Source organism: Myxocyprinus asiaticus, chromosome 21 (genome assembly GCF_019703515.2).
Source record: "Myxocyprinus asiaticus isolate MX2 ecotype Aquarium Trade chromosome 21, UBuf_Myxa_2, whole genome shotgun sequence".
NCBI lineage: Eukaryota > Metazoa > Chordata > Actinopteri > Cypriniformes > Catostomidae > Myxocyprinus > Myxocyprinus asiaticus.
In genome coordinates this window covers 39,829,304-39,854,025 of record NC_059364.1, presented here as the reverse complement: position 1 = coordinate 39,854,025, position 24,722 = coordinate 39,829,304, and positions in this window count along the sequence as shown.

The following is a 24,722-nucleotide window of genomic DNA, read 5'->3' as shown; positions in this document are numbered from 1 at the left end:
AAAATTAAACTTATCTGCTAAAAAATGTTATAGAAATAATAACAAGAAAGGGTTTTAAAATATTTTAATTTTAGTTAATATTGATGGGTATCACCTATATTTTTATATAAAATTTGTGAGCCTATGATAAGCTATGCTAGCTGGCTAACATCATTTATCAAAAGAGTGTGTGTGGGGTTGCTTGGCATATTGTTTTCTGGGTGGGTTATCACACTGGGTATAAAAAAGAATAGATAATAATTCATAACCTTCATAGACACTATTTACCAACTGAATAGCTCTAAATACACACATACTGTACATATCATAAAATGATGTATAAGAATAATACATGTTATTATTATTATTATTATTATTATTATTATTATTATTAGGCATATTACTTATACACAGTTCAAGCCAAGCCATTTTTGTGATTAAAAATGTTTTACATTTATATATAAATGTATATTTTTATTGTAGAAAACAAGTTTAAGTAAATAGTTATATATTTATAAAAGTTTATATAAGTAAACATTGATCATATTAATTTCAAACTGTAAATTTGTATATGTGTATAAATCAGAATCATATAATAAAATAATATTAATTACATAATCATTGCTCATTTTATTAATATATAACAAACATGTGTTGTTCTGTTGTCCTGGTTTAAAATAAACTGTTGTTTGTTTTCTGTGTTGCTTCTCTCTTAAAACTATAGTGTCTTAACACTGTGCCAACCAACCACACAACCTGTGCCAACCAACCCAAATATGGGTATGTTTGGCACAAATGCACAACATAACTTGACCGTTAATAAACAAAGTAAATACATATTTGGTAACATTAAATCTGCTTGTTTTTTTTTTTTTTACCTAAGAACTTAAGCTTTCATTTGCACCTAATTGGTGCATTTTAATGTTTGTTCCACTAGAGATATTCAGTGAAGTATGAAAAGTGTGCCAACCAACCCCGTTCTCCCCTATCTATTATACTTCCTCTGTATTATAGGTCGACCTAAGTGTTTTACTGAATAGGCTTTGTTGACAGTGGTCAATAATGTGTTGACATGTTCAAATGTATTAATCATCATAAAGTTGCAGATGTATAGAAGCCGTCCTTGCATTTTAATAAAAATAAAATTAGAAAATGCTCTTTATAGAAAGTGAAGGAACTTTTCATTTCTGCAAGTTTTTATCACAAAGTTTCAAGGTAAATTTATATCCTCATGAAATGTCCATTTTGAGAGGAATATTCTCACCCGATGAGGAGCAATATACATCTCAAGTGCAAAAAAAAAAAGAAGAAAAAAAAAGAGGATAATAGGATTTCTGCAGCCACATTGAAGACACTGACCACGGTGACCATAGTGACCTAAGTGAGCTCTCTGATTGGCCAGCGGCTATTCTCGCTGGCCTATATTGCAGCAATCCTTCCTCCTTTAATAAAGGAGCAGCAGTGGTAATTGCAGTCTGTGAGGAGTCCATTATTCATGCAGATATCCAATAAAGACCGTGGGAGGGGATGGAGAAGCATGCGGAACCTGTACATGTTGATCCATAGGATTGATTTTTTCTCCACCTACCAAACTCAATTTTTCATATTCAGTGAGTGACTAGTAGATCGCATCAGTCAATACAGATACATCTCAATTAAGTCTCACCCAGAAGTCATGGATTAAGGTGGGCTTTCCAGCTGCCTGCATACTCAAAAAAGCACCCATATCGAAAGTGAAGATAAAAATGATAAAAAAAAACAATCTAGTGAGCTACCTCGCTGCATTATATGGCAACATCCTAAATAAAACGGAACCTTATAAGTGACTGATTTGGAACACTATGCCGGCAACTTTGTGCATCATACGGTACAAATAGTGTACTGGAGATTCGACTTTGATTTTTGAATTGATGTCAATAGAGTTTGATTTTAGCAAGTTACCAAGCTAATGACACAATACTCTACACTCAAATTTGGTGTAAAATATATGTTTTAACTGTATTAAACTATAGTGGCGAGAAAAATTATGTGAACCCTTTGGAATTAGCTGATTTTCTGCATTAATTTGTCATAAAATGTGATCTTATCTTCATCAAAGCCACAAGTATAGACAAAGCACAATGTGCTTAAGTAAACAACACACAAACAATTATAATCTTGTATGTCTTCATTTAACACATCCCTTTAAACATTCACAGTGCTGTGGAAAAAGTTAGTGAACCCCTAGGTTAAAGACACAAACAAAAGCTAATTAGAGTCAGGAGATGGAGATTAATGAAATGAGATTGGAGGTGTGGGTTAGAGGTACTTTGACTTATAAAAAGCACTCAAACATGTTGAGTTTGCTATTCACAATAAGCATCTGCTGACGTGGACCATGCTTTGCAAAAAAATAAAAAATAAATATCTCAGAAGACCTACGATCAAGATTTGTTGCTTTGCATAAAGCTGTAAAGGGTTAAAAAGTTATCTAGAATAACTTAGATATTCATCTGTCCACAGTTAGACAAATCCTCTATAAATGGAGACAATTTAGTACTGTGGATACTCTCCCTAGAAGTGGCCATCCAGCCAAGATGACTCAAAGGGCACACCACAGAATGCTCAATGAGGTAAAAAAGAACCATAGAGCGAAAGCAAAATACTTGAAGGAATCATTGGAACTGGTTAACCTCTCTGTTCATGAGACTACTATACGGAAAACATTAAACAGGCATGGTGTCCATGGCAGGACACAACGATGGAAGATGCTGCTTTCTAACAAAAAAACAAAAAAAAAATTGCTGTGTGCCTGAAGTTTGCCAAAGAAAATGTTTTGTTGACTGATGAAACTAAGGTTGAATTGTTTGGGAAGAACACGCAGCAGTACGTATGGCGTAAAAAGGCCACCGCATACCAACATGAAAACATCAACGGTGAAGTATGGTGAAGGGAGCATCATGATTTGGGGCTGCTTTGCTACTTCGAGGCCTGGACCACTTGCCATCATCGAGGGGGAAATTAATTCAAGATATCCTACAGCAGTGTTTCCCAACCCTGTTCCTGGAAGCCCCCCAACACTGCACATTTTTATATCTCCCTTTTCTGACACACCCAGTTCAGGTCTTGGTGTCTCCACTAACAAGCGGATGAGTTGAATCAGGTTTGTTTGATTAGGGAGATATCCAAAATGTGTAGTGTTGGGGGGCCTCCAGCAACAGGGTTGGGAACCACTGTCCTACAGAATAATGTCAGAGTGGCTCTGCGCCAGCTGAAGCTCAGTAGAAGTTGAGTGATGCAAAAGAAGTGTGACCCTAAACATCGAATTAATTCCATTACAGAATGACTTCAAATAAAGAAAATCCACCTTTTGTAGTGGCCCAGTCAGAGCCCAGACCTTAACCCAATAGAGATGATGTGGAATGATCTCAAGAGAGCCATTCACACAAGACATTCTAAGAATATGGCTGATCTGAAGCAGTTCTGTAAGGAAGAATGGTCCAAAATTCCTTCTGAAAGTTGTATAGGTCTAATCCGCAGCTAGTGGAAACTCTTGGTTAAGGTTATTGCTGCCAAAAGAGGACTGACCAGTTATTAAATCCAGTGGTTCACCTACTTTTTCCACAGCATTCTGAATGTTTAATGGGATGTGTTCAATAAAGACATGAAAGATTATAACTGTTTGTGTGTTTTTAGCTTAAGCACATTGTGCTTTATTTGTACTTGTGACCAAGGATGGATTAAGAACTTAGAGGCCCATGGGCCAGTACACCATAGAGGCTCCACTACTCACCTTTATACGCTACAGGACGCTTGGCAGATTTGGTTGGATTTTTCAAATAGATGGAAGAAACGTTTGGAGCAATGTCTTATACGGCCAATTATATGTACTTTTTAATTATGAACGGTCCAAAAATCATGTGTTATTAATAGGGATGTGCACGGCGCCTGAATTCAAATAGAAAAATCACTATTTGGTTATGCTGCACGTGTACAGAGGTCTTCGACCCAATCTGAGTGCGATGGTACCCAACAAACCTACAGGTTTTGGGCCAGGTTCAGTTTTTCAAGTAGGCATAGGGCAAGTTAGGGGCTGTTCACATCTGTGTCTGTGCTGTTTTTAAATAGTTTTTCTATATAAGCATGCATTGGACGGACGACTTTGATCGTTGCACCACAACTCACTTTTTTCAGCGTACCACACAGGCCTGTCACATTTTTTTAGACACTGTTAAGTTAAAAAGAACTTCAGTATTTATTTATGCATCTCTAGACACCTGCGTTCTGTTTTAAAATTTGTTGAGCAGGACTGTCACATTTTTTAGACTCTGTTAACTTAAAAAGAATTTCAGTATTTATTTATGCATCTCTAGACACCTGTGTTCTGTTTCACCATTTGCTGCTTTTTCAGAGCTGGTGTCACAAATCGACATTCTGATAAAGTTCAGGTTGCAAAGAAGACTTAATGTGACTGAGTTACACATGATTCCAGAATCCAAATTGTTTTTCACCTGGCAAAGTTTCAGCGCTTTATAAACGGGGAGCCAATGTTTTTTCCCCCTTTTTCTTTAGTGTTTGCAGACAATAATAACATTAATATAAGTTAAATGCTGAATCATTTAAAAATCAAAGCATCCTGAAGAGGCTTATAAACCATAGCGTTCACTGCCTCATGGAAAGTGAACATGCCCCATCAGAATTACTCATTTTCCATTGACTAATAATAGGCCTACTGACAGAGATTATTTTTGTTCAACTTTAATGTGATTTTATCATTTGAAGATCTATGTATTGTGCTATTAAGGCTCATAGCTCACTGTGCACTTTATTCCCTGCTAATCTTAGTTTGTGTTGACGCATCCATGGCAATAAACTTTCTTTACTCCTGAGTCCCGACTCCTGACAAATAACATAATAACCATTCGTGAACTCTCACGGTTAACCAAGTATCACAAACGGTTACCGTGCACATATTTAGGGTATTAAGGCATCTTTTGCTTTATCATTTCACATTAAATGCATGAACAACTTAAACATTTTAAAGTACTCTATACTGTTGCATGAATTCTGTCGCTTATATAAATTTTAATCATCGGCTTTGTACACAGCCAGGGTAAACTGCACCTTATCTTTGTGTTTGAAAGCATTTTGTGAATCAAAGGCTGTTTTCTGTAGTCCTTTAAATAAATGCGCTGTACCTGTGAGACGCAGATTCTTTGAGTGGTCACTCGAGTGCCTGTTCTCACGCTGCTGTAGTCCAGGATGCATTCGGCCGAACAAATGGTATTTTACATAAGGCTGACTTTTACGTGGATTTATAATAGATATCTCATTATAAATAAATAACTTATTTAGAGCTTGAGGCCCCTTGGGTTTAGAGGCCCCTGGGCAACGGCCCAATCAGCCTGGTGGTTAATCCGTCCTTGCTTGTGACTTTGATGAAGATGAAATCACATTTTGTTACCAATTAATACAAAACCAGCTAATTCCAAAGGGTTTACATATTTTTTCTTGCCACTGTATATCGATACTTTTCAGTATTAAATAAATTATATTTCTAATCAACATTTAATCCACCATCTTTTATCCATATTAAACTATAGGCCTATTCTATTGATACTTTTCAGTATTGAATGGTTTATAAGTATATTTCTATCAACATTTATCTCGTTTAGTACCCCCATCTTCTTATCTGTCTTAAACTATATTATATTAATACTTTGCAGTATTGAATGAATGGACCTACTTTATATTAGGTTTTTAACTACTATTTACTTAACCAAACTTATTAAGTGCATATGTGTTGTTGCATAGTAATTACATGTAAAGTACCTGCATTTAATTACATCTGTAGTAACACTGTTAAATTTACTCCTAACCCTAAACTTTGTCCTAATGTTAGTAAATAGTAGTTAAAGACACCTAATATAAAGTGGGACCGAATGAATTATATTTATACAAATATTTTTTCAGTATTGAATTAAATATAAGTATATTTCTGATCCAAATTTATCTAATTTAGTTCACAATGTTTTTATTTATATTAAAGAGACCCTATTATGCTTTTTGGGATTTTACCTTTCCTTTAGTGTGTAACATAGCTCTTTGTGCAGGTAAACGGTCTGCAAAGTTACAAAGCACAAAGTCCACACAAAAGGGAGTTATTCTCTCCCACAGACAACACTGATCAAGAACTTCATGAAACGGCTGGATTGTAGTCCAGCCATTTCTTCCGTAATGTATCTATGTCACTATGTAACACATTTGCATAATGCCCACCTAAGGGCTACTTTGGCCCACCCTCAAACAAACGTAGTTATAGCAGAGGCCAGGATGAGTTGGGTTAGTGTTGTCACCATTTCGAGAAGATGCTGTTTTCTTCACTGCGAAAGCAAAACCTCTTTGTTTAGACTTCCAAAGGCAGACGAATTGAAGTATCAGTGGTTAAAATGTATTTTTACCACTATTCCTCAGCAGTACAACCACAACCAGTGCCGGATTTTCAAGTCGGTTACTCCTGAAAGATGTTAAAGATGCAGTTCTCACTTTGTTGGGACAATCTGGCACTTCAGGATCACAACCTGTAAGTATGCTTAATTATTTATCTGCTACCGAGTGTTCATATGCAGAGTTTTGTGTTGTAGCTATGATGTACACCCAGTGCACAGCTGTAGGCCTCTGCTAACCTGCTAGCTAATGTTATTGTGTTGAAATAGTTTTGCTAATCAGCTGCGGGCCCACTTTTTTGAACCTGTAAATTAGCATAATATGGGCTCTTTAAACTTAATTACAGTATAAGTACTTTTAGGTATTCTTTAGGTTCTCTCCTTAGGTCCACCATCTTGGAATTTGTTTTCACTGTGTTTGTCACAAAGCATTTCAGGATTGTCTGCTCCTTGAAGTATATATGTGATGTTGCCTACTCTCTGCAAACTAGATATTTTAGAAGGCAGCATGCCTTTTAGAATAGCTGTGCCTTTAAGACTATGGTGACATAAACTGCTGCCTACGGAGGCAGCTCACTAGGTTTTGCATCAGAACGCAAGCGTTGAGCTCTGATGTATTAACATTACTATTAATTATAAACTAATTTCTTGGCATGTTCCTTCCCCTTTATTAACTCTCTTGGCTTGCAGAACTAAACTGTGTATTAATTCTCAGTTGTAGAGGATTGTATATCACTACTCCAGACCTCTCCACTGTTTTGCGCTGCTCAGCATTTTTTTCCTCGCAGTGCAGGCCGGAGAGGATCATTTACAAACATGACATTGTGGTCACAATATTCACTTGCGCACTTAATCATTCCCACCCCTGAATGGACAGCTATTTTTCTCTGCTCCAAGGGCACAAAGAGCATGATTCGTGCAGAGAATAAATGGCAATGAGTTGATGGGAAATGGTGGAGGTTTGGTTTGGTGTAATTCTGTACCAAAAACACACATGCAAGCATAACTTGAGTTCTTTAGGAAACATTATAAAAAAAAATAAAAAAATAAAAAATTAAAAAAAAAATTAAAAAAAGAGAGATGAAGATAGAAAAGGAGCAAAAGGGAAACTATTTTTCATTTAAAGAGACCATAAGTACTTTAAGATGTCTATGGGATTGTGGAGAAGGAATATATTCATTAGTGGTGATGCTATGAAGTCACAGAGGGCCTGCTGCTGGCATCCTTCTTCAAAGACATACATAGATATTTAAAGCTGATGTGTCTATTTTTTTTTATTATTTTTTTTATTTTTTATGTTAAACTACTTTTTCAATGGAAGACAGGGGATTGTTTGTGTTTTGGAAACAGTAATTATTATTTCTCAAAAGAATGGTATAGTGTAAACTACCAGTAATGAAACAGCAGAGAAGAGACAAAAAATAAATAAATAAGGGGCAGAGACAGACAGACAGAGAGACAGACAGAAGACAACATGCCCAGGGCCACATCCTCCCTGCAGATAAATTATAAAAGAAGCAACATTTAAATAAAAAAAGGAATGTGACATCTTTTACGAGAGGACAGGAGAGAGTAAAACCATGACACAAAATAAAATGCATGTATATATTGAATTACAGTAAGCTTAGCTGCTGTTTGCTGTAAATCTTTCAGAGATGACATTAGAGGGCTAGAATAAAAAAAAATAAAATAAAAAAAAAAAACCCTGATCTGATTATTTTGACTCATCTGCAGAGGCACACTCATTTTGCCTGTGGACAAGTTTTTGTGAGGAGCCAGTCATTTATCACATTGGAATCCACCCATGTCCTAACAAATATTTTCAGTCTGTAAAAGAGAGACACTCATATAAAAGAGACCAGTGAAAAAAGACATCTGGAGCGGATAAAAGCTTGAAGGGCTACTATATAAAACATTAACCAAAACAAAAGTATTTTAATAATATTACAGCATCTCCCCCTTCTGTGGTTATAGTACAATAGTGTCGGCATAAAGAAATCTGATACCTGGCCATACATTTTTACAATTCAACTTTTTTTTTAATTATTATTATTTTATTTTTATTTTTTTCCCCAAAAGTCCAGTTATAGGGTTTGTAATGTTTTGTGTGTGTGTGTGTGTGTGTGTGTGTGTGTGTGTGTGTGTGTGTGTGTGTGTGCAAAAAAATAATTTTGCTTTTTATGACCATTTTCTGTTCTCTCTCTTATCCTTGGAATTGAATGGTCTATTTTGGCTGTTGTGCCTTTAAAGGAATGTTCCAGGTTCAAAACAAGTTAAGCTCAATCGACACCATTTGTAGCATAATGTTCAGTACCACAATTAATAATTTAAACTCATTAATTCAAATTGTTAACTTTAAATTTCAACTTGTTTTCTTTAAAAATAATAATAATAATAATAATTACATTTACAATAAGGCACTTACAATGGAAGTGAATGGGGTCAGTCCATAAACATTAAAATACACTCTGTTTCAAAAGTATAGCCACAATACCTAAACATTATACATTTTAACATGATTTTAGTGTGATAAATTCAGGGATTTACCACTGTTTCAGTGTTTACCAGATTACAGGGTTTACCAGATTCATCGTGGGAACAAATTTGTAGTTTTGGATATAACTTTACATGGATATGGTTAGTAAATGATTTTATGACAGTAAAATCATGTTAATATGTATAATGTTTACGTCTTGGCTATACTTTTGAAACAGTGTGCATTTTAACATTTATGGGCTGGCCCTATTCACTTCCTTTGTAAGTGCTTTATTTTAACAATATTTATTTATTTATTTTAAATAAATGAGGGACCAGTTAAAATTATATTTTGTGATAATCAACATTATGCCCCAAATGCTATCGATTGAGCTTAACTTGGTAACACTTTACAATAAGGTTCCATTCATTAACATTAGTTAATGCATTAGGTATTATGAACAAACAATTAACAATACATTTTTAACATCATTTATTAATTTTGTTAATGTTAGTTCATCAAAATTGTACTGTTTATCGTTAGTTCATGTTAGTTCATAGTGCATTCACTAATGTTAACATTTACAACTTTTGATTTTAAAAAGGTATTACCATATGTTGAAATGAACATTTACTAAAATGTATACATGCTTAATAATTATTGTTCATTGTTAGTTCATGTTAACTAATGTTGTTAACTAATGTTAACAAATGGAACATTATTGTAAAGTGTTACACTTAACTTTTATTGAACCAGGAACATTCCTTTAAGACTTCTATGTAAAAGCTTTCTTAATCAGTACTATGCTGCACTTACATACAGGTTGCAGGTTTGCTGTCTATTCCAACATAGTTTTATTAATTGCTTTTTCAATAACAGCCTCTGAAAAGCCTGCATTACATTGTGAAATGTTCATAAAACAATCCATGCTGAAATGTGTAACACAAACTGTTCAATAGTCTAAAATAGTCAGTTATTGTTAAAAATAAACTTCAGTCACTCTTTTCTGACCTTGGGATTCTTCAGAATGATATGCAGAGTGGATGGTGCTACACAGTCAGAAAAAGCACAAGGTTTGGTATATTTTGGCAGATTTTCCCACCTTCTACTCTTATTGTTAGTTCTTCTGCTGTTTAGGAATAATTGTTTCTATTCGACCTCATCCTTATTTCATCACGACTGGACGGGATACGTTTTTGGACAACAAATAAGCATCATTGACATAAAAATTACATGTAGGCAGTCATGTGTGCATGTGTTCAAATGTATTCATTTGTCTGATGTCCAAACATTGAGGAAGAACAGAATGAGTAGTTTTAGCAGTTTAATGCTGAATTACACTACATGACTTTTAAAATCAGAAGATATTTCAAAATACTAAGCATCATACACTTACCGACTTACCGACAAAAACTGGGCATCACACACAAAATGACTGAGAATCATTCACCACACGACTGTTAAGTCGACCCGTTTACATAACCTTGCAGAAACACGCATGGCCGTCCCATCCTGGGAGCCGCATGACAGATGTAAACAAACATGGATATGGGAACTGGCTGCTGTTGTTGTGGTTAATGCTACTCTGTTGTCAGAGACGTGAAAGACATGTGCCAAACGCATGTGAGTGTGGTGCTGGATGGGAAGACGCGGCCAGGATGCAGAGACTGCAACACGAGGTGAGTGGCGTTAAAAGTTAAACTCCACTTGAGTTCTTGTTCATCAACTCAATTTCCATAGGCTTCTCTCCATGTGACTTTTTGAGTCGTGAAGCATCATACTGTATACTAATAAGATAAGATTTCATCTGTAGTTGTGGATAGTCAGCTAACAAATATCAAATATGTTTGAAATCTTCTGACTAGATGGAATGTGGGGTGGTGTAGTGGACTAAAGCACTGAACTGGTAAGCAAAAGGTTGTTGGTTCAATCCCCACAGCCACCACCATTGTGTCCTTGAGCAAGGCGCTTAACTCCAGGTTGCTCCAGGGGGATTGTCCCTGTAATAAGGGCACTGCAAGTTGCTTTGGATAAAAGTGTCTGCCAAATGCATAAATGTAATGATCAATACCCATCATGTACTATGTGATTTACTCTGACTTTACCAAAATCTGCAGATTGGAGCCAACTTGGTGTGGCTGAAAAACAGGTATAACCATAGAAAAATTGTGTTGTGTAATCCAGCCTTTAGTTAATTTTTTGTTTTGAAAGTTATGGTATGTTTTCATAGTATAATGGACCCTAGTATTTTTAAAAGATCAAGGAAAATTTGATACCTCTCATAATGTGACCCTTTTAATGGAAGAACAGAGAAAGACCAAAAAAGATATAGAGGTCTAGAAGGAGGAGAGTGGATTCTTCCATCGTACTGTGAGGAGGAGGACACTTAATCAACTTTTACCAGGTGGTGCTCCGGCAATGTCCAATATGCAGCGCTTGTTATCTTTCTCACAGCCAGCCCGCTCATATTTCTGCTGACTTTCAGCCCCAAAGACCCCATCCTATATGTTGTTCCTCTCCCTCTCTCCATTCATTTGCTCTTTCTCTTTTACGGATGGGAGGAATGTGGGGTCTCCTTAGTGATTTATAAACATACACGTAATAAATGGCCGTCTGTAGTTTAAGCAGTGATGAAGCATTCTGTGCCTGGCCGCCAAGCCCCGACGTGATTTAAAGAGCTGACATTTACAGCAACCAGGCCTATTATTCAGAGTGACTGTCTGTGTATAGACTGTATTTCACAATGGGCCACGTGAAGGTGAGTCTGGGCTGGTCCAGCTCGGTGTCATAGTCAGTTCATAGCCTCTCTTCCCAGGCCCCTGGACACGAACCCCCTGCATGGTGGGAATCGAGGTTGTGACCGCCAAACAGCCCTTTAGACTCTCAGCTGGCTTGTTATCACAAAGATCTATGTAGTGCGATGCGAGATTATGACACTCTGTGCGATATAATAAAGGCTAAAAGTTTTGCAGATAAATCTAAGGGGATAATCCAGATGACTGTACTGCTGTGTGCGTGTGTGTGTGTGTGCATGGGTAATTCTTTAATTAGTGGAACTTTTCTGCTGACTATTTACTGTAAAAGACAAAAATGTATTAAAAACAATCAATCTAGTTTTAAATGATAGACTATAATAATTGTAAACTTTTTCTTTAATTAAGGGGTCTACGCTTTCCCTGATGTGTAAGTGTTGAAAGGTAACATTTTTCCAACATAGTCTAATGACAACTCTCAATAATTCATATGAGATGGTGAAATCGTAAGATATCGTACGACTTGGCTTGTACAAAAAGGTATGACTTTTATTCCTATAGAGACCAACCAATCAACAATCTGAACTTTAAATCAATGCACATTTTAGATAGCCTCTAATCCAACACTTTATTTTAAAAAACTATTTGTCAGTGAAAAAATTTGGTGACTCATTTCAAAATGACTGATGTATGTCAATAACCTGTAATACACTTGCAAACCCTGATGTTTTCTTTCATCTGTGATACACAAAAGTTATTTTCCTATTAATATCATGGTTAGTTTTTTGGATTTATGTAAGGGGTTGGACTTTAAGGTTAGGATTTGGTTTGGGTTAGGTTAAACCTAGGAAAAATCAGATTAACATTCTTAATAAATTGGTTTGTTTATTTTTCTCTATTGGGTTAAAAGTTTTTGTACAAGCCAACTTGTATGATTTCTTATGATTTCGACATCTCATACTATTATTATGTCTTCTCATGAGACCAGGTTGAATCCCTTCTACTATAAATTTATAAAAGTGTTAAAATCAGGGAAGTTAACTTTATTATTTGTAAATATTTTCAATTAATTTGTTATGTTTGTGTGCACTTTCTAATTTTTTATAACAAAGAATCACTGCTAAAGTACTGCTGTCATTATCATCATGCCAAGCATTTTAACCTTGTGCGACCCTGCATACACATGCATGGACGTTGTATTTTGGCTATGCAATGCATAATTTAATTTCATTTAAACTGACTGATCTCAGTTCAGGAGACTCTGGGCTGTCAGTAAAGGATTAAACTTTCAATGGACAGAGTCATGTGACAAAACAACATGGCACCAATCATAGCGGAGTTTGTCTTTGGGAGAGATGCCAACAAAACTACATCTGGAAAGAAACCTTATTAAGTTTTTACACTGAAACCTGTTTGAGTAAAAAATGTAGTCTCTAGTTCCATACAATATGCCATTTTTTACATTTTAGCTATTTATCGTGAAACGCCACTCCGTTAAACACAATATACACTAATAGGTACAACAGCACAAGATTTTCATTAGATATATATACTGTGCATTTTCACATTGAGAGAAAAAAAAAAAAATTGCTTTCAGAGGGTTAATATGGAGTAAGGAGGAAAATACAGTGCATTTGGAATACACCATAGTCCCGCTGTCCACTATATGTGGACATCAATTTTTAGGAAAACTATTTGCTCTAGATTTTATTTTAATTTTTTATTTATGTATTTATTTATGTATTTTTTATTTTTTTGCATGTTTATTAGGTGCTACTAGTTACAAATCAAAAAGGTAAATGGAAAATGCACACAGCAGTCACACTCGGGTCTCAGGAGGTTAAAGGACAATTTAGAGAAATTTGTCAGAGTTTATATTAGGTTATAATGGAAATAAGAAGTTACAGGGGAGCACATATCTTCCTTTTGGTTTGAAGATCAGAAATGTAATTAATTTTAAGATTGTTATGTCAAGATCTGAGAGTGGCTTTATTAGGTGTCATTACCAAAACCTTTTTAAACATTTTAATTGTGAAACGATTTCTATGTATTTTCATACATTCATTGTTAATTGACCACTAGCTAGCTTATTGTGTTGGCAAGTCCGGGTTTTTTCCAACCTTTTCTGCAATGACTGAAAAGTGTCTTTACCACCATACGTCATTACCGTCTCACACAATGTCTAAATTCCCAGCCTGGTCTCATAGAACTACATTACTATACCTATATTTTTGCAATAAATAAATAAATAAAGAATAATAATAATAATAATAATAATAATAATAATAATAATAATAATATTAATAATAAAATGTTTGGATTACTGTACAGTAGGTATTGCTGCAGTTTCATGGTGAAATGAACACTGGAGGCGCTACAACAACAATGACTTTTATTTACTTTCATACAAATCAGAAGTTGGAAAACAACAGAACATGTTAAGTTCATAAACACTTTTCACCTTGTTCCTCACAAAATGCTGTCTTGTGACATCTACTGTAAACACTTTTACTATTGCGCATGACTTGTAAGGTGATATGTTTTAACATTTGCATAATACTGTATAATCATCTACATCTACAAGCTTGTTTAGGCATGATACAATTGCACGGTAACTCTACTGTTGGAGCATTGCACTTGAGATTCGAAAGTCCAGGGTACTAGTCATGAAGAGCGCACGAGTCAACACGTGAGCCGAAAGTGTCCTAAAAGCATCACACAATAATGGTTGTGTTAGCTTTTTATGACACTATCGATTAGGTTTAGGTTAAATGCTTAGGGTAGGGAGGTCTGTTTTGTTGATTTAAAACTCGATAGAGCATTTACCTTAGAAAATTGCACTCGCTTTTAGCGACACACAGTGGACATTTCTCCTCGGAACTGGCGCAATACGTAATTTTGCAAAAATGTCACCACAGTCACGTAATTTTCATTAGATCAGGCTGAAACATCCATACAGCACACATAATACAAAAATCCACTTGAAGTTCTATCAATACCATGAGGAGATCTTTATTCCAGAAAATGGGATAAATTTGTTAAAACAGATGAAACAGTTTGAAGAAGTTTCATTTTTCAGGATTTCAAGTTGTCACAAGTGCCACTAATTGAAGGATCACCCATATATGTGTAGGTGTATGGAATACACAACCTCTCCATGGTTCGTTCGCAATACTAAACTATGCATCAGGTAATGCAACTCTGTTTTTTGCTAATTCACCGTGACATGGTCCATGTTCACCGTTCAAACACAGCTCTGTATGCAAGGCTTTCACACACAGCAGACTTTAGCTTTTCCTAATCAACCAGAGGCCGAAGTAGTGCACTTCATGAAAGAGAGACAGTGTCCTTGCAAGGGCTTTACATCCTTCCATGAAATTCATCGACTCTGTTTTCAAACATTTCAGTCAAACATCTGCCAGACGGCCTGGATGTACCGCCTCTCAAGTTTCCATTCGACTGGTGTGGAACACAAACCCACAGGACAGAACTCATTTTCACGGCGCCATGTACTGTACATGAAAATCAATAATGCTTAAAGAGAAAACACTCATTTAGCATATATCTACAATCTCTGTGTTGATCTTCTACCCTGAAACTCCTTCCATTCTCCTTGTCAGGTCTTGAACCCTTTGCTCAGGGTAGCTAGTAGACAAACTCTGAGGCTGAGACATGTGATTGGCAGTGTTTTCTTGATAAGAACAGTCTCTGGAACTGCATTACTGAGCCTTGTAACTTAATTCCAGAAGCTGAGTAAGAAAATAATTGAATCGAGCTCTGAAGATGGATCCCAAGAAGAGGGCGCAGAAATAAGCTTTGGCTGCTATCTGGCTTAACTCACAGGAGATTAGAAGCTAACCATGAGGCTCTGTTGGCATGGAGGCTGATTGTTCCTGTGTCTCTGAAGGCTAATAGAGCAGCCTGCGGCCACTGCCCTACCTTTCTACAGATTAGAGCTGCAACGTTTTACATCTCGATAGCACCTTGAATTACACTACTATGTTACTCATGCTGTCTCACAGCATCCAGTGTCTGCTGTCTTCAACTTCATGCACTGGTTGGTGATGTACGTATATTCTGCAGGCAGGGCAGTTAAAGGAAGTAAGTGGCGGTATTAGGCAACTACAAACATGGCCAAATGGACGGTTTAGAGTGCTGCAGTCAGGTTCCGGAAGTAAAATCACATCCATTTTCACCATAGGCGAACTGATCTTTAATGATAGCTCCGATGTTGTTAATTGAGGGTATATGCCTCTGTTGAAGCCAACAGTCCACATGATTTCAACTTCATTGTTTAAAAATGGTGTTTAATAGTAGAATTCCTGGTGAAGTACTACACTACGTATGATCCTGACAAGCACCAACTAGAGAATCGTGCCCAACAAACCACGCCAAACAAACTCTGCAGCAACCACCCACTCACATGACTCACTGTGAATGACGCAATCAAGTTTGTCTCCTTACAATCAAACTACTTGTGCAATACATATAATTTTGCAATACAATTAAATATATTGTTTCTGTACTTATTTTCAACAACTTCAAATCAATAGCTTTATTTTGTCATTTTTAATTAAATTACATCATTTGCAATGCTTCATGGAAGTGCAGTTTGTGCCCTCATTAAAGTCGATAAGTACTCAGTTTTGTACCTTTGTCTTTTTGTCCAATTTTCAAATACTTTTTTCTTCAAATCAAAGTTTGTAATGTTGCGATTCACCTCAGAACTGGTTGGTTTGGTTCATGGCTTAAAACTCTTTTATGAAGAATTTTATAAAAAATAATGGAAAAAGAATGTGAAAAAAAGGGGGAAATATTTCCGAAAAGAAGGAACTGTTATGCTCTGTTGTTTTGGCTTTCTAAAATAGTCCATTAAAACAAATTCAGTTTTTATAACAATGGATATTTTTTTTTTTTTTTTTTTTTTTTTTTTTTTAAGTAGAAAAGAAAGTTAATTGCCCATTTTACTGTTGCTGAAGTCTCACCTTAAGCTTATAACTGATTGGTCCGTGAGTAAACATTCTGAGTTGATGTGCAGCTTCCAGTGTAGATGTGGTGTTAGCCTCAGAACAATGTTGAGCTGTCCACTCTGAGGTGAGCTTTAATGAGGTAAAACAGCTGTCACATTTTATTATGTTTTGAGGGTTTTTTGTTTTGCCTGTAGGTAAATTCAGCTCTCTGCCACCCATGGAGCTAAAAAGGAGGTTCCATATCTGTGTGTATGTGTGTTTGTATATGGAATCTTAGTCAGGTAACTGAGGCAGTTCAGTGAACAGGGTCCGAGCCAGGGTCATAGTTTTGTCAGGAATAGAACAGGCTTAGGTTACCGCACAGGAAGGGTTGGAATGGCCTGAAATCAGTGCAGTACAAGCAAAGTTATGTGAATTTACATTACAGTGACCCTGAATGAACCTTGGGTGATTCTCCTTACACTGAACCCCACGATTAGTACCTTAAGAAAGGAAACAGAACTGAAAGAAATGTTGAAAATAATTTGGTAAAATGCAATGTTGCCATGTCTATCTATTAACAGTGTAAAGCAACGTTTTTAGCAACTTTGGTTTACTTAGGTAAAGTTCTTCTCTGATGGAAACCAGTATTGAAACAAGTATGAACATGCAAGTTCACTGAAACAATTTATCAAGAAAGCTGTAAAGTTAATACTACAGTATGTTAACTACTCGTTGTGAAATTAGTGAGAAAGACTTCTAATGATAAGGCAAGCTAAGGCTACCTACAGTACAACCTTAATGTTGTAGGTAAACAAGTCGTACTGTATCCTTTGAACTTTTATAAAAAAAATTATATAAATTCAAGACATTTGCAAACAGCTGTTAATATAATGCTGTTTTCAAAAGACAGTCTGGGCTACATCATTATAGTTACTTTTTACACAGTTAAAGTCATGAACTTAACATTGGCAGTGTTTACATTGGCATGTAAACCAATGCTCTGATTATTGCAATAATCAGAGTATAAAGAATAATCAGATTAAGACATTTACATGATTTGGGCAAACATCTTCAATCCTGTATGCTACTTGCCATTACACTGATTATTCGCTAAGAAATGTGATGTTTTTGTGTTTTTATTATTATTATTATTATTATTATTATTAAATATTAAATTCTTATTTATAACAACAACAAAAAACAAAAAACAAAAAAAAAACAAAATTGTTGCAGATATGTATCGTTAGTCAGTCAGTTCATGAGTCTTTTTGAACGACTGATTAAAAGAACCGGTTCATAAGAGTCATTTTTGGCTACAATGGATGCGCTGTTGTTGTTTTTTTTACCGTGGCGTAGTATATTATGCAGCGGGGGAGCACCAAAGCTCGAAAACGATCCAAGGAACTGCCGTTCCACATGAAGCTGAGAAGTAAAGGCCTGAAATCCACCTTTTTCTGTTTTCAATTTTCGGTCTTCAGTGTTAAAATTGTCAAAAAAACCTGTGGCTCTAGAATGCCGATACTTCAAGGAGTCGAGATGATGATTTTTTTAATGACAGTGCCTCACCTGAGTGTGTAGATGACAGCGATGGTCCAAGGTGAGTTACGTTGATATCATTACTTACTTTTTATGTTGTTATGACTGAAAAGTTGAAGTTTGAAATAAATTTTTACTCCAAAAAACTTAAATGGCTGTTGTTCTCTATCTGGATTGCTCGTTTCAGTAGTTTTTACATTGCGTCTCGAGACAAGAAACAGAATACAGGCAATTAGAATCATCATGACTCTGCCCAGTGGTTGCTCAGGAAAAATATGTATACTTCCAGAGAAGTTCTTCTTCGTTCTTCATTCAAAGGTAAAAAGAAGTTTGAAACACTGAGCAACGGTATACTGTTTGCAATCATTCAGACACCCACCACACCACTTGGGGAGGCGTTTAGAAATGTGTCATCATTTATGATGACACTGATACTACTGCAAAGATGGGTGTTTAAAAGAGTGTTAATGTGCAGAATACAGACAAAAGAATGATAAGAGGAATATCTTACTTTGGGCAGATGTGTGAATGGCTTTTGCTGCAGATTGCACATGAGTGAATGGGCACTTGCGAGTATTTGAGTAGATTTGTTTGAGTAGATTCTTGAGTAGACAAAAAAATCGCATGTTCTTGGAAAAGATCGTAGAGATCTAAGAACACTTGCACCAGCTCTGATCTTGACTGCATTTAAAATAGGAGTACTCTACATATCTTACTGTGATTATCGTTACTCTGATTATTAGTATAAGCACAATAAAATAACTGCAGAATTCTGTTTACATGAGCTATAGTTTAATCGCAGTATTGCCATAATCGCATTATAATCGCATTATGAGGGTGCATTTTAACGTGGCCATTGATTTACACTTTCCTGGTCATATTGGGAATGATTATGAACGGTTCCATTGTATTAAAATTGATGAACAGGATGTCCTTTAAAATGCCCCTTGTGTTCCGCAGAAGATAGAAAGTCATATGGGTTTGGAACAACATGAGGGTGAGTAAATGAAGACAGATTTTTGAAAAAAAAAAAAATGTGAAAGTTTTTTTTTTTTTTTTTTGGTGAATTATCCAGTTGAGCTACATTAGGTCAAAATAGCTGTGAATTTGTTTGATGTTTTATTATATTTTATGTTGACTTTGAGTCTTGCTGTTTGTGGACAAGAATGCCAATTCTATTAGTTTTAGAAATACAGTTTCTAAATACTGTATTTCTATTCATCCACTCGAGTCTTGACTTTTACAGGTCTTGAAATGCATCATTTGCCCTGAAATAAATTTCAGAAACACCCATTACATGGTTTTCATCTCAACATGAACATCATGTTCCTTACTCTGTATAGACATTTACAAAGCTTAAGTCACTAAAATACAACACATATACAACCAATAAGCATTAGAGCACGTGAAGAGTTAAAATGGCTTCCTAGCTACTAACAGGAGCTTCTCCCTCTAGAACTGTGTGGTAGCTTGCAATATTTTTGCCCAGAAATAAATGATACCGAAACAAGAAGTGGCACATAAATTAAAGTGACAGTGTGATTGATGAGTTAGCAGCCGAGGGAAAGGATGTTTGCAGCATTTTCGAGGTGAGAGGAGGGGGAGATGTAGACTCGCGTGGCTTGCTGGGAGTGGAGAGCCATCAATCCCAAGCTCCCCTGTGCGGTGAAGTACGCCCCTGAGAGGAGTGGCTCTGGGCTTCTGCCCATCCACTAAATGAACTGCATGCAATATTAAAAGATGCAAAACGAGCCAGTGCTGGACCGCTCCCAGGAAAAGCCACTGGCAACTGACCCATCAGCTACCAGGGGAAATAAACAGCTTCCGAACTCGTTCTCTCCTGTTGAACATAGTATTCCTTTCTTTTCTTTTGGTAGCAATGTCTCACTTATATTTATTGTGTTTTTGTTTTGTTTTTCCTGTAAAAAGAACCTGATTCTTTAATCAACCAAAGTCTTTCTTGTAAAGTTTCCCTTATAGGGTAAAAAAAAAAAAAATATATATATATATATATATATATATATATATATATATATATATATATATATCCTAAAATTCCACGATGGTCTTAACTGGTTTTAAATTGGCAATGGTCTGTTTTATGGAGGGGTTTCTGCCACAATGGATTCTGCCACAAGCTGGTTTAGCTGGTCATTGTTGCAGGTAGATCAGCTTAACCTAGTTTAAACCCGCTTAAGCTGGTTTGATTGCCACAGCCTAGTCAGGCTGGTCTGCTTGCTGGTCTTAGAGAGGGTTTTGGAAATGTTAGGTTGCAAAACCAGCTAAACAGTTGGGTAGGGTTGCAACAGCTGCATAAGGTGGAGTATGGATTGAAGGGGTACCCAATTTATGCCCTAGTCGCCACTGCTACTAGTTCGTTTGTAACTAAGTCAGTGCTAAGTATGGCCATTTCTTAACACAAGACTTAGCTAGTAGGTCGTGAGCTCTCCGTAAAGCAATGCATAGTCATACAATTTGATGTTTACCTTTATTGATCCAAAAGCTAGCCTTCAAATTTGTAAGCAAGTGTTAAAAAGCTGTGCATTTAGGTTGATGAGTAAACCTTTTTTGTCTCATGTAACTGTCATTGTTTTTTTCCTTTCAAGTACAATAGTTAAAATATAAGTAAATAGAATAAATAGAATGTTTAAATATGCAAATCATTTTCTGTTTAGATTGGTTTCATGCTGAAGACCCACTAAGAGGTATTTTTTATTTAATTTTTAAATAATGTTCTCTCTTGTAAATGTAAATGAGTGAAAATGTCAATATCATCATAAATGTTGAAAGGACTGAAGTATGTCACGTAAGACTTAAGCTCATTGATGTCATTTAATCAGTTTACATTTTTATTCCAACCGTTACTGATGGTCAGAGGCTTTCGTAAATCTGTAGTTTAAGCTGGTCTTCCAGCCAAGCCAGGCTGGTCTAGCCAGTCTTCAAGCCTGACCAGCTAAAACTGGCCCCAAACCCCTCTAAACCAGTCAACAGACCAACAGACTTAACAGATCAGGCTAAAACCAGCCAGTCAGCTTATACTTACATTTTCAACAGGGCAGACTGGGCATTTTCAAAAAAATAAAAAATTAATGAAAAAGCGCTAACAGGTATTTACTCACTAATGCAGTTGCTATCCTATGCTCCTGTCTGTCAGATATGGGCAGGTAGAGGTGATGATCATGGCTCAAGCAGATGAGGGATGTAAAAGATGTGGGGGAAGCACTTAACACTGCAGGTGTTTGTTTGGGGCAGCGCTAATGAAACAAAGAGCCAATATGAGATCAGTGTTCACCTATAAGAGTGCTACAGCTTTTTACAGCTCTGAGAGAGATGAGAGCTGTGATGGTGAGGCCGTCACCGTGCAGTTTGCTTTTTACTGCCCATTCTAACAGATGAAAAGCATCAATCTTTAGCTTGCCATCACCTTACGACTGCACTGCTATCAATGTCTGTGGAGAGGTCTCAGCTTGCATGTTAAAACAACCCACACACTATGTATGTGCTAGGATGAATCGTATGAAAACATGTCCAAGTCTTTTAGATAATGGCATTCTGACATTATTTTCATGAGAACTAACAACATTTTCCCCAAAAAATTTCACTTCAGCAATACGTCTGGACATTTTACTGCTGAGTACTTTTGAATTTTGAGATTCTCATTAGATTCTTATTACTGTATTACAGCCATTTTTATATAAAACAGTATTTAATTTTTCATAACATCATTTAATTAACTATATTTTTTTTATATTTAATGTATTAGTTATATATATTTTAAATTCTAAATTAAATGCAGTTTAATAAAAACTAGCAAGACAAATAAATATTTAAAATTGGATAATAAATAATATTAATATATCATTATCAATATATCATTCATCTCATGAGTAGTGGTCGACCGATACGGGTTTTTTAATGGCCGATGCTGATATCTAGAGAGCAGGGTGGCTGAAAGTCCGATACAATGCCGATACATCACACAATTTAATATAGTAAATAACAAACATAAAATTGCTTAAAAAATAATAAATAACTTTTTGTGGCAAGCGGGGCGTGGCCGAGCGGCGTCTGGGCAGAGTGAGGCCGGGGAGATGAGTGGTGAATGAGTTCCTCCTGTGCGCCACACCAATCTTGCATTCCAGTTCGGAGCGGCAGGAGTATATAAGGAGAGGAGACACCGGCAGACGGGGAGAGAGAGACGCACGGAGCTGTGAGTGTGTGTTTGTGTTAATGTGTCTGCTGAAAAGCAAGGCTGTTGTATGTTGAATGCTTTTAGCTGATGTGCTGAAAAGCACGTTTATGTTTAATGTACACTGAAAAGTGGTATCTTTAAAGTCTTATGTTGGAGTGTTCACCCGGTCCCCACTTCCTCCTTCTGTAGAAAGGCAGAGGTCTGCCACACTCTTATTTAGCACTATTTTTTAAATTTCACACAAAACTAAAAAATAATATTGTATTTTAAATGGTAGATAGCAGTTTCTTCAGATTTCTGTTTAGTCGTCAAATTTTAGTAACTTATTTGTACATAATATATTAGAAAGAAGGAAATAACAGTACACACAGTAGTCCAGCAAACATGGATGGCAAGTCCATGTTAGTAATCACATTTACTCAAAAAATATCGAATCAAACCAATTGTACATACAGTGCATAGTGAATATGACATTTACTTATAGCACACGTGACACGCTTTTACCTTGGGCTGCATCCGAAAATGTAGGCAGCTGACTTGCTACCTTGTTGCCTAATCAGTTAATGGCTTAACAGACATCTGTTTTGAATGAATGGAACTCAACTCACCATGCACCCCACCAAGAGCAAGAACCACATTATAGTGACCACGAGGAGTAGTTAACCCAATGTGACTCTACCCACCCCAGCAACCGGGCCAATTGGTCCAATTGGTTGCTTAGGAAGCCTGACTGGAGTCACTCAGCACGCCCTGGATTAGAACTTGTGACTCCAGGTGTGGTATTCAATGTCTTTACTTGCTGAGCTACCTAGGCCCCCACGAATGAATGGAACTCTTAAGGAATCTGGTCTCCGAACAGTTTGAAAAGCACCTTATTTTCATCGTACCTCCATATATGGCTTCCGGAGGCAGCATTTTCCTGGTTTCGGATGCAGCCTTGAAGTTGCACTCGTGCAGATCCAGTGCGAGCCTCAATCTCCTGACAGTTTAAACAGCCTAGATCGCCTACTTGGATTATCACAGACTAACCGTCATGATTTGTGAATCAGAGGAACTTTTGATTCTGATCCTGAAGTTTTTGATTCTGCACTTCAGAGGAAAATATTAGATGAGTGATGAATGAGAAGAAAACGCTGGATTTTTGTGAGGTTCATGAATGACATCTGTTTAAACGAGATATCTGCATATTTGAAAACGGTATATAATACAAGTTTTATTTATATTTGCCTTTTATCATTAGAAAAGTTACAGGGAACTGTTGAGGATAGACTGTTAGAATACATGCTTCAGAGGAAGATTTATGAGCGCACCATAGGATGTGTGAGGTTGGTTTATTACATCTGTTTAAACGAGATATCTTCATATTTGCAGACAGTATATGATATTAGGTTTATTGATTTTTGCCTTTTTATCATTAGACAAGACACTTAAAAGTTACAGGGGACTGTTGAGGAGAGAGGGAGAATGAAACAGGTGAGCACTTTAACATTATGAACTCAAACGCATCTGCCGTGGCTCTGATATTCAGACCTTTTAAATGAGACTGTGTTGCACTATTATTGTAGTAACATGATGCACGTAACAACAAAACTAACTGTGACTGGTCGTTTACATGTCTTAGTTACTTCACATGCAAGCAGTCGATTTTCGGTGCCCTCAAGAAATGCAACGGTCAAACGGGAAAATGTATCGCCCGATGCCGATAATTAAAAAATTCAGAATATCTGCCAATTTATCGGCCTTGATAAATTGGTCAACCACTACCCATGAGAATTTAATCTTTCTTTCTTTTTTCTTTTCTTTTATTAATTAATTAATTTAACTATATATTCATTTATTTGCATTACAATAAGGAAATTTGAGGGCAACTGTGCAGATATGCTCAGAAAGATGCACGTAGTTTGAACTATGGTGAATCTCATGAAAACATGTCCTGATCACATTTCTCTGGGATATTAAATGGGACCTGGACATGTTTTCATACTATAGTTCCCATTATTTTCAATAGAGATTATCGTTAGACTTTTTTTATTTATTATTATTATTATTGTAATATTTTTTTTTAAATTAAAAGCAGTATTTAAATAAATTGTTATTATATATTTTTATATTTCAGCATTTACATTTATACATTGTACTTATTTTAAATCATAAATAATAAGCAGTTCAACAAAAGCTACCATGACTTATGAATACTTTACAGTTTGTATAATAAACCATTGTAATAAATAAATATATCATTGTATCATCTCATGAGAATGAGATTTTTCTTTTCTTTTTCCATTACAGTACAGAAAATTGAGTGAAAAAATGATTAAAATAATGTCACTATGCAAAAAAAATAAAATAAAAAAATAAAAATAAAATCATAATGATCATAAAAATAGGCTTTTCTATATATATATATAT